The sequence below is a fragment of the Podarcis erhardii genome, assembly GCF_964252035.2.
Source record: "Podarcis erhardii genome assembly, chromosome: 8".
Taxonomy (NCBI): Eukaryota; Metazoa; Chordata; class Lepidosauria; order Squamata; family Lacertidae; genus Podarcis; species Podarcis erhardii.
The window spans coordinates 67,481,597-67,492,096 of NC_138499.1; positions in this window are offsets into that span (position 1 = coordinate 67,481,597).

Here is a 10,500-nt window from a genome sequence, read left to right on the forward strand (position 1 = left end):
TTTTCTTCTTCTCACTGTGTTATCAATATTATTTTTGACCATCTCATCTTATACCCATTTCTTCATAATTTTTTACCCTATAACTTTCATTCATTGCATATCAATATATTAATACCAGAACAATGTTTTTTGATGTATTCCTTCACGCAAGCCCACCCCTCTATCAGTTTTTGGTCTGATTGTCCTCTTACCACTACTGTAAGTCTTGCTGATTCTATGTATTCACAAAATCTTATTGAGGAAGTTTTTTCCCCCTTCCAATTTTTTGCTATAATCATTCTGGCTGCAGCGCTTGCATAGAAGAAAACTTTTTTCCTAGTGGCAGGAATGTCAGTCGATATAATTATCAATATAATATAACTCACAGTGCATGGGCTTAGCCAGCGGGGCTGTCCCCCCCATCAAGTAAATAAATAAAAATACTTAACTAAAAGTAGAAATAATCAGAATATTTGAAACTGAAATGCTCACAGAGGTCACTTGGGTGTGATGTGGCACATTCTTGCGACACAATTGGCCATCGGACTGAGGGATAGGTGTGGCTTCTGCCAATCGACCAATTGCATTGCAGATAGCTCAGTCATGCTCCCACTGACATAAATCCTGGCTGCTCTCTGGCTTGCCTGGGTTGCCCTTAAACTGCCTTAAACTTATCCCAGCAAATGGCAAAAGGGTGTGTGTCAGGAGTGGGGAATGAGTATGCTGGGGGCAGGGAAATGGAGAAACAAAGTTGTACTGGATCCTCACTCCCTTCATTTCCTGGTCCCATCCACAGAGCTTGGCCTAACATACAGCACCTTAAATTCAGGGGTAACCAGATTCATCCCATAGGAATCAATGGAAGGGCGGAAAATAACTCCATAGCAGAGCATCTCTTGGGCATGCAGATGATTCTCTGGTTCAGTCCCCCATATTTCAAGGTAAGACTGGGCACGTCTCCTACCTGAAACCCTGGAGAGATACTGCCAGCAAGTTCAAGCAATAACCTAGCTTGATGGATCAACAGTCTTATTCAGTATGTCTGGGTGATCAAGTGTGGTTTAAACAGGCAATGGAAGCCCACCAATGAGGTGGCCATGCATGCCTCAATAGAGAGGAAGCCACACAAGTGGGGTGCAACTATCAAGAAGGCCTTACCCCATGTCCAGGGGTGGAGAGCAGAAGGAAGACAGACACAAGCAAAGGGGGGAAAGTGGTGAGCTTAAGGCTGAAAGCATTTTGAGGTGTGATGTCCTTTTTCTTGAGAACTGATGTTTGGTCGGAGAGTACAGTGGTACCTCAGGTTAAGAACTTAATTCATTCTGGAGGTCCATTCTTAACCTGAAACTGTTCTTAACCTGAGGTTCCACTTTAGCTAATGGGGCCTCCCGCTGCCGCCACGCAATTTCTGTTCTCATCCTGGAGCAAAGTTCTTAACCCGAGGTACTATTTCTGGGTTAGCGGAGTCTGTAACCTGACACGTCTATAACCTGAAGCATCTGTAGCCCAAGGTACCACTGTATACGTTGCTTGGCTTCACCATCTGTATAGTTGTAAATAGAGCAAATATTACAAACAGCTAAAAGCCTCCAATGATCTCACCTGCAAAGGGAAGCCAAACCCAGGTAGGGCTGACCCTGGATCTTTTCACTACTTTGGGAAGTTAAGTGCAGGTAACACCACAATGTGTGAAGAAGGTTTTAACACTGCTAACAAAGGACCCCTGGACGGTTAAGTCCAGTCAAAGGTGACTATGGGGTTGTGGCGCTTATCTCGCTTTCAGGCTGAGGGAGCCGTGGTTTGCTCACAGATAGCTTTCTGGGTCATGTGGTCAGCAGGACTAAACCGCTTCTGGCACAATGGGACACCGTGACAGAAACCAGAGTGCACAGAAACACCATTTACATTCTCACTGCAGTGGAACCTATTTATCTGCTTGCACTGGCCTGATTTTGAACTGTTAGTTTGGCAGGAGCTGGGACAGAGCAATGGAAGCTCACCCCATCACAGGGATTTGAACTGCCGACCTTTCGGTTGGCAAGCCCACGAGCAGGGGTCAGAAAACTTTTTCAGCAGGGGGCCGGTCCACTGTCCCTCAGACCTTGTGGGGGTTCGGACTATATTTTGAAAATAAAAATAAAAATGAATTCCTATGCCCCACAAATAACCCAGAGATGCATTTAAAATAAAAGCACACATTCTACTCATGTAAAAACACGCTGATTCCCGGACCATCTGTGGGCCAGATTTAGAAGGCGATTGGGCCGGATCCGGCCCCCAGGACTTAGTTTGCGTACCCATGCCCAAGAGGCTCAATGGTTTAGACCACAGCGCCACCCGTGTTCAGACCACATCAGCCACCCACTGCCTGCATGGGGGTGTGGAAATGCTGGTGATTAACTGCTAAGAAGATTCTCATTCATGTTCTGCTACTTTATTGCAGCTTGTTTTGTGGGGCAGCCAATAACAGGCAGGGAAATGTCTTGTTATGGATTGTCCAAATCCAAGCCCACATCAATGTTAAAGAGCTACACAACACATGTGCCTAGACCAGTGGCACTTGTCAACAAATGAAAATGCTGACAACTGTGAAGTGCTAACCTTCTCATAACAAAACCAGGCTCTCCTTTGAGCAATCACATCTATTGTACAACTCAAGGAATCTGCCAGCTTGTTCCAGGGAAAAGGCGTGCTTGTCTCATGCAATGTCTCATGATGTGTGGTACTCTCTAAGTGTTCCCAGATGACAGTTCTTAATTAAATTGCAAACTAATGGATCGTTGTGGACATAGGTGGCAAGCCAGGATTTTTCTTTATTTCTTCAGTGAGAAAGAGCTCCTCAAAACCTACAAGAGACCAAAGGGATGTGAGTTCTGTAAATCTAAGGCAATGGGGGCAGCTGGAATAAATGGCGAAGCTACAAAGTTTTTAAGTGAAACATGCAGTTTCTGAGAATTTCTCTAAAAAGCTGGTGTTTATAAGTGTTGTTGTTGTTGTTTAGTCGTTTAGCCGTGTCCGACTCTTCGTGACCCCAAGGACAAAGAGTATGCCAGGCACTCCTACAGTACAATAAAAAAAACAATTCAACTATGCCCTTCATAATCCAGTGATGGCCCTTTGTTAAAGTCAAGGCCTATCTTGTGTCATTTACAGTGCAATCCTAAATAGAACCAATTTCCACTGAGTTCAATGGGGTTCAGTCCTTGCTGGGTTTAGAACTGCAGCCTTACTTGCTATATTTATATAAGACCACCAGAAGCATTGTTCTCTGGACTATAAACAATAAAATAAATGTCAAATGTATTTTAATATCATAAAAAAAACAAAATAAGAACAGTGCTTTCAACTTTTTGAATTGGATTCTTTGTTTTAAAATTGCTTGCCCTCACTTTTTCTTTTATTTTCTTTTTACATCCTCAAGATGTAAGGGTTATAATGCGAATACAATAAATTACTGTATCCATAATCTAATGCCTCCTGGAGTAGACTATGATTCATCTATCTGCAGTCCCTTTGCATTTTTTTTAGGAATGTTGTTCGTGTGGTCCAACTTCTGGCATTTGCTCTTTCAGTCTGTTACAGTCATTCATCAGCCCCGTGACAAAACCCAGCAAAGCTGTTTTCCACAGGTGTGCGGAAAATCAACGCAACACTGCAGCCTGCAGGTAACAATTAAGATAACAGCAGTGTTTCTTAAAAACAACAAATTACTGTAATAACTTCCCAGCTGGAGGGAAAGAGCAGGGAGGGAAGGAGAGACAGACACTTTTCTTCCCTCTTTAGAAAAACTCTCTAAATAAAATTCTGTCCTCAAAAGTTTGGAACGGTTTGCAGAGGGAAGTGCAGTGTAAAATTATACAATGAGCACAAAAGATGTGGCTATATATTTATTTATTTCAAGGGCTACATACAAATGTAAAAAAACACAATGCAGACTTATGGAAATACTTCTTCACACAGCACATAGTCCCACTCCCACAAGAATATGGCCATGGCCACCAACTCAAATGGCTCTAAAAGAGAATTACATAAATTCATGGGGGAGAAGTCTACAATGCCTCTGAATACCAGTTGCTGGAAACCAGAGGAGGGGACCGTGCTCTTGTACTTGGGTCCTGCTTGCGGGCTTTCCATAGGCAGCCGATTGTCACTGAAAGAACAGGATGCTGGACTCGGTGGGCCATTGGGCCTGAGCTAGCAGGTTAGGTTGGCCCCCTCCAAGGGCGCAGGCCTAGGCGGACCTGTCCATCCTGGCTTGGAGTGGCTAGGAGCCTTCACTTACCTGGCTGCTCCTCTGCTGCTCTAGGCAGCCGGGTGAGGTACACAGGCTCCTCTGGGTGCCTTGGAGGGTCCCCTCCCCAGTAAAAGGCGATGAGAAGCCAAGTTTTTGAGTTTCTGGCAGATGGCCTTTCCTGGCTTCAGAGGCACTAATGCAGCTTCTTGCCAATTGTGCGAGGGAGGCTCTGATTTCAGGACACCCACAGTGGGTGCTGCTCAGGGCCGTCTATACCCAGGGCTGCAAGGGGTGCAGGGCACCCGGGTGCCGAATTCTGGGGGACGCCAGGCACCCACTGCTGAAGCCGCCTAAGCTCTTAACTATCTACCTGTTATGAAATAATAAATAATTTTGATCAAGCTAGAAAAACAAAATAAACAAAATACATATATACCTAGGTGTTACCGAAATGTATCTCTACTGTTTCACTAATGGACTTCCGACTTTGTGTGCTCATTGTCAATCACAATGGCGGCGCTTGTCAGACTCAATGACGGCACTCACAACTAAATTTGGGGGCGCTGGGTGGATCTTTACACCCCAAAGGCGCATATGCTAAAAACTGGCCTGGTGCTGCTCTTCAGTTTTGGCACAGTGTGGACAATATTCTCAACTTCTCAGGCCAGGACAAGAGCAGTTGATTTAAGACACTGGCTGCATTTGGTGCCCAGGTCCTACCATATTCTTGTACCACCAGGAACCAGGCTAACAGAGGGCATTTCTCCAGAACGGACTGGGGGCTTGACTGTGGACGTTATCAGCTCCCGGTTTTGTGGGTCATCTTGAGTAAGGCACTCTCTGGTCAGCACCTCTCTTCCACCTCCTCTTCAAGGTCCTTCTGCTCACTCATTTGCTCTCTCCATCTGGGTCTAGTCCATGCAACTATCCAGAGCAGGAGCAGAGGAGAAGAGAAGAGGGGGAAATTCTGCTGCTCCTCCTTCCCTTCTTTGCAGCTTGCCTTCTCAGAGAGGGGAGCAGCAGCAAAAAGGAAGAGGCAGATCTCTGGCAGCCAGTTCCAGAGAGTAGCAATGGACTCCTTATTGAAATGTGGGCCTTGGCAGGTACCCAACAATGCCTTCCCTTGGTGCCATCTCTGACTCTTGCCAGCAGAACTTCTCCATCCCTAGTTTGTGGCATTCAGCCCAGCCTCAAGTTCCCAGTCTCCAGCTCCTCTCCCTGCGCCGCTTTGGATTTACAGAGAATATTGTAAACCAGACACACGCTGTCTTGGCCACCCTTGTGGGCCTGGGGCAAAGGGTGACAAACAGAAATAGCAGCCACATTGTGTCTCCTTTTAGTTTCCAGCCCAGAAGGGTCACAGGAGACTCTGAAAACAATATTTTTAGCCAGGTTTAGAGGGAGGCACAATTTTAGGAAATCCAAACAACCTTCTGGCCCATTGACCTCTAGATAACCCATTCAATAACAATGAAACTTAACAATGCCGGGGGGGGGCATAGAGAAAACAAAAGCCAGCTAGAAAACTAGGCCAACCCAAACTCCCTTCACTGCTGCTCTTCTGTTGATGAGGTTGCAAAAAGTAAACTTGATTGTACAAAGTTGTTCAGATTTGAAGTACAAGCACTTCATTTCAGCAACTCCCACAGCCTGTTTCCCCTTATGAGAATAGAGAGCTGGAGGCAAAAAACTACGTATGTATGTATTTATTTAAAGCTTTTTCAGTCTGCTCTTGGGTCAACAAAGACTCCCAGATCAATTCACAAATTAGCCCCCAGGCTTGCGATCTAAAAGACACAGCACAAAAGGAAAGTGGATTGAGAAGGGAGGAAGAAAACGGCACACTCGAACACCATTTCTTAATTTCACAGTTATTGTATTGAGCAGCTGGAATTGAAAGATTTCAAGGAGAGGAGGGGCCAAATGTTGCTGGTCTTTCAGCAGAGCCGAGGGAGAAATCCCATATCTGAAGAGCAAACTGCTTCAATGGGAGGTTGTTGTTGTTTTAAAAAATGCAATGTGCAAGTGTGGGGGCCCCCATTCCAGATCAAAACCTGAATTAAATTCCAGATTAAAATTCCCCTCTGCAAAACATGAAGGTGTGGCTCCATCAGGCCCAAAACTGCCCCCACAAAAAATGTGCAGGAAAAATTCCCTACAGTTGAAGGCACAGCTACACAGCTAAAGTCACATGTGGTTTAGCCTTGATTCATTGACCTAGCCTTGCCTACTTCCAACCAGTCTCGGTAATTCTGTGCATTCCCATAGGTAATTCAGTCACTGCCAGAGAGAAGACTTGCCATCAGTGGAGCAAGGGCAGGCAGGAATAAAGGCAGGAACCCCTTTATTTCACAGCCCAGATGATGTCATATCCAGGGGCACGATTTGCCAATCTTCTGCATACCAATTAAATAAGCTTTTTTCAGAGAGAAACCCACCACATAAACTAAGCAGGGGAAGAGGCAAGTTGCATCAGCGTGCGTGGCTAAGGTTTTAAGTCCTGGGGTCTCTTTGTTTTGATGAACCAGGATGTCACAAAACGTTTCAAGTCCACCTTTTAAGAAAAAAGCTGGCTTCATACTGAAGCTATAATATCTTCATTGGTCTTTGTACTGCTGAATAGTCTTAGAAGGTGTGTGAGTCACTACAAGGGTTGTCGTGAAGAGAGCCTGCACTTCATAACTTGACACAGCACCACTGCAGTCCACTAAAACCCTGCATAAATCATTCTTCTGGGCTTGCTGGTTTCCAAGAAAGAGTCAAGCTGAGAGTAGGGCTCTTGCACAAGATGATGAGTGTGCGCCATTCTTATTCTTTCATACACTAAATCAACCTAAATGCAACATGAAAATTATCCCCCCCAACCCATTAGTTTTGTCAGTCATTTTTTCTAGTTCATCAGCACATTCACAGTGGTATCTCAGGTTACATACGCTTCAGGTTACATACGCTTCAGGTTACAGACTCCGCTAACCCAGAAATAGTGCTTCAGGTTAAGAACTTTGCTTCAGGATGAGAACAGAAATCGTGCTCCGGCGGCGCAGCGGCAGCAGGAGGTCCCATTAGCTAAAGTGGTGCTTCAGGTTAAGAACATTTTCAGGTTATGTACGGACCTCCGGAACGAATTAAGTACTTAACCCGAGGTACCACTGTACTTGGGAACAAGTTCCATTGAACTCAGAGGGACGTATGGTACTTCTGCTGAGAAAATGGCTACAAATGTCTTCACGTTCCATAAGGAACATTGCCAGACAGGTAGCTTCTGAGATCTCCTTTTTTTAAAATCCTGTACGCTCTTTTTCTGCAGCATACAGATTAAATTCTTCGTCTGGTAGGTAGCACACGTTATTCTGGACCATTTTCGTCTGGTAATGGTCCTGGCTTCGCACCTCCAAGAGTTAGGCTACATATCCATTTGCAGCACCTTAAACACATGCTCTGAACAGACAGTCCAAGAGGCCAGGGAAGGGATGATGATAGCTTCCCACAAAAGAGCATTAGTATCTTAGACAAGAGACATCACCTTGCCGACAAAGGTCCGTATAGTTAAAGCTATGGTTTTCCCAGTAGTGATGTATGGAAGTGAGAGCTGGACCATAAAGAAGGCTGATCGCCAAAGAATTGATGCTTTTGAATTATGGCACTGGAGGAGACTCTCGAGAGTCCCCGTGGACTGCAAGAAGATCAAACTGATCCGTTCTGAAGGAAATCAGCCCTGAGGGCTCACAGGAAGGACAGATCGTGAAGCTGAGGCTCCAATACTTTGGCCACCTCATGAGAAGAGAAGACTCCCTGGAAAAGACCCTGATGTTGGGAAAGATGGAGGGCACAAGGAGAAGGGGACGACAGAGGACGAGGTGGTTGGACAGTGTTCTCGAAGCTACCAGCATGAGTTTGACCAAACTGCGGGAGGCAGTGGAAGACAGAAGTGCCTGGCGTGCTCTGGTCCATGGGATCATGAAGAGTCAGACATGACTAAACGACTAAACATCAAGAACATCTTAGACAAATATTATGTTTGTCTCCTGCCCCCTCTCCCTTATTCCTATATATTGGTTCAGCAAGTTCTTTCATCCGAAACACTTGGATCTGCTCATATTTGCTAAACCCAGCCCACTTTACTCCCAAGTAAATGTGCAAGGGATTGTAATCCCAGTAGCAGGGTTTTTAATGCACCCCAAGACTTTTCCAGTATCATCTACCTGTCTCACAGCCTGAATGTTGAAAAGGCAGACCAGGAAGTTCAGAAAAGGGACCTTGCAAAGCGATTTTTTCTTATATTATTTATAAGAGAAATTTGGGCACGGGAAAGGGAGGAGGCGTTTTGCCCCAAGGTACATTTGCTCATAAATGATCTGGCAAGTGTAAGTACTTTGCCATATGATGTCAGATTTCATTATGTCCATGGGATATTTACAGCCTTGTAAAGCTGTAGACAAGGAAATTGTTGCTGAAATAAAGTCTCAGACTTTTAAACAGAATAATTCTGCTGAGATATTATAGTCTTTATATATATATTTTAAAAAGATTCTGAGGTCCCACTTACTGACTCAAAATCATTAAGACACTTCTCAGAGAATATGTGGTACAGGTTTAGTCCTAACTTTAGGGATGCTTCCAAACTTCTGTTTATCCAATTTCCTCCCAAGACTTCTTCATCCCAAATTATCTGATTATGTTTTTGAGGTGGAATGTGACCTATTCATTTGTTATTTATGTATTGCATTTGTATCACTCCTTTCCTCCAAAAAGCTCAAGGTAGAGTACCTGATTCTCCCCCTTCCATTTTATCCTCACAACAGCCCAGTGACACATCAATGTTGCTCGTGTGTGTGTGTGTGTGCAAACCACATATGCCTGTCTGTGTGAAAATGAACTAACAATACAATGTTATATATGCACATCCAGAAGCAAGTTCCCACTGAATTTGTTCGATGAGGTAAGGGGGTAAAAAAGATGTCTGTCTAAGGTAGATGAAATTAATCCAGAATTGTTTAGTTCAACTCCCTGCAATACAGAAATCTTGCCCACAGCCATCCCTGGTTGGGCTTGAACCACCAACCTTCTGGTTAATAGCCAGATGCATTGACCTATTGCACCACAGTATGGACTCAGCTACATTAGTGAAGAAACAGCAAATTGAATGCACTATAAACATGCAACACCAGGTGCTGCCAGAGAGCAGGAGATTTTAAAACAGAATTTCCCATAGGGATTTCCCCCCCTTTTGTTATAATTTCTGACATTTTTTTTCCTGTGTTTAGATCCACCATAGATCTAGAACTAGACTTTGGTAGCCTTATGCTCCATGTAAACAAGCTGAACTGACCACAGAAATTTTCCCTTGTGAAGGGAAAGAATATATGAAGGTGCTTTATACTGAGTCAGAGCCTTGGCCCATCAAGTTAGAAATTAATTTAATATGGAATCTAAATGGCCAAAATACTCTGAAATCTTAGAGCAAAAAAGTGGCAAGTTTAAACTACAGAGTTTTGAGAAAATAAAGTCCAAGGTACGAGATTGGCTCCATTATTATCAAATAATGGAGACTTTTAAACAAGACAGGAAAATTGGCTTCCAGGTGGAGAAATCGAAACTAGAAACAGAATTGTTAGAACCCAATACTAAGAATTTATCAAGAATGTACAATTTGTTGCTGAAGTGGAACACAATAGATGAGACAGTCAAATCAGCAATGATCAAATGGGCACAGGATATCGGTCATGACATTATGTTTGCTGACTGGGAACAGTTATGGACCACCGGTATTAAATTTACGGCATGTAATGCCTTAAGAGAAAATATTATGAAAATGATTTATAGGTGGTACATGACCCCAGTTAAGCTTGCGAAGATTTACCATTTGCCCAATAATAAATGTTGGAAATGTAATGAAATTGAAGGTACCTTTTTTCACCTTTGGTGGACCTGCCCAAAGATTAAAGCCTTTTGGGAAATGATTTATAATGAAATTAAGAAGGTACTTAAATGTACTTTTCATAAGAAACCAGAGGCATTTCTCTTGGGCATGGTTGGCCAATTGGTGTCAAGAAAGGATAAGACCTTTTTTCTGTATGCTACCACAGCAGCAAGGATACTTTTAGCAAAGTACTGGAAGACGCAAGAATTGCCTACACTGGAAGAATGGCAGGCGAAAGTGATTGACTTTATGGGACGGGCAGAAATGACCGGCAGAATCCGTGACCAAGAGAAAGAGACGGTGGAGGAAGATTGGAAGAAATTTAAAGTTTATCTTAAGAACTGTTGTAAAATTGATGAATGCTAAA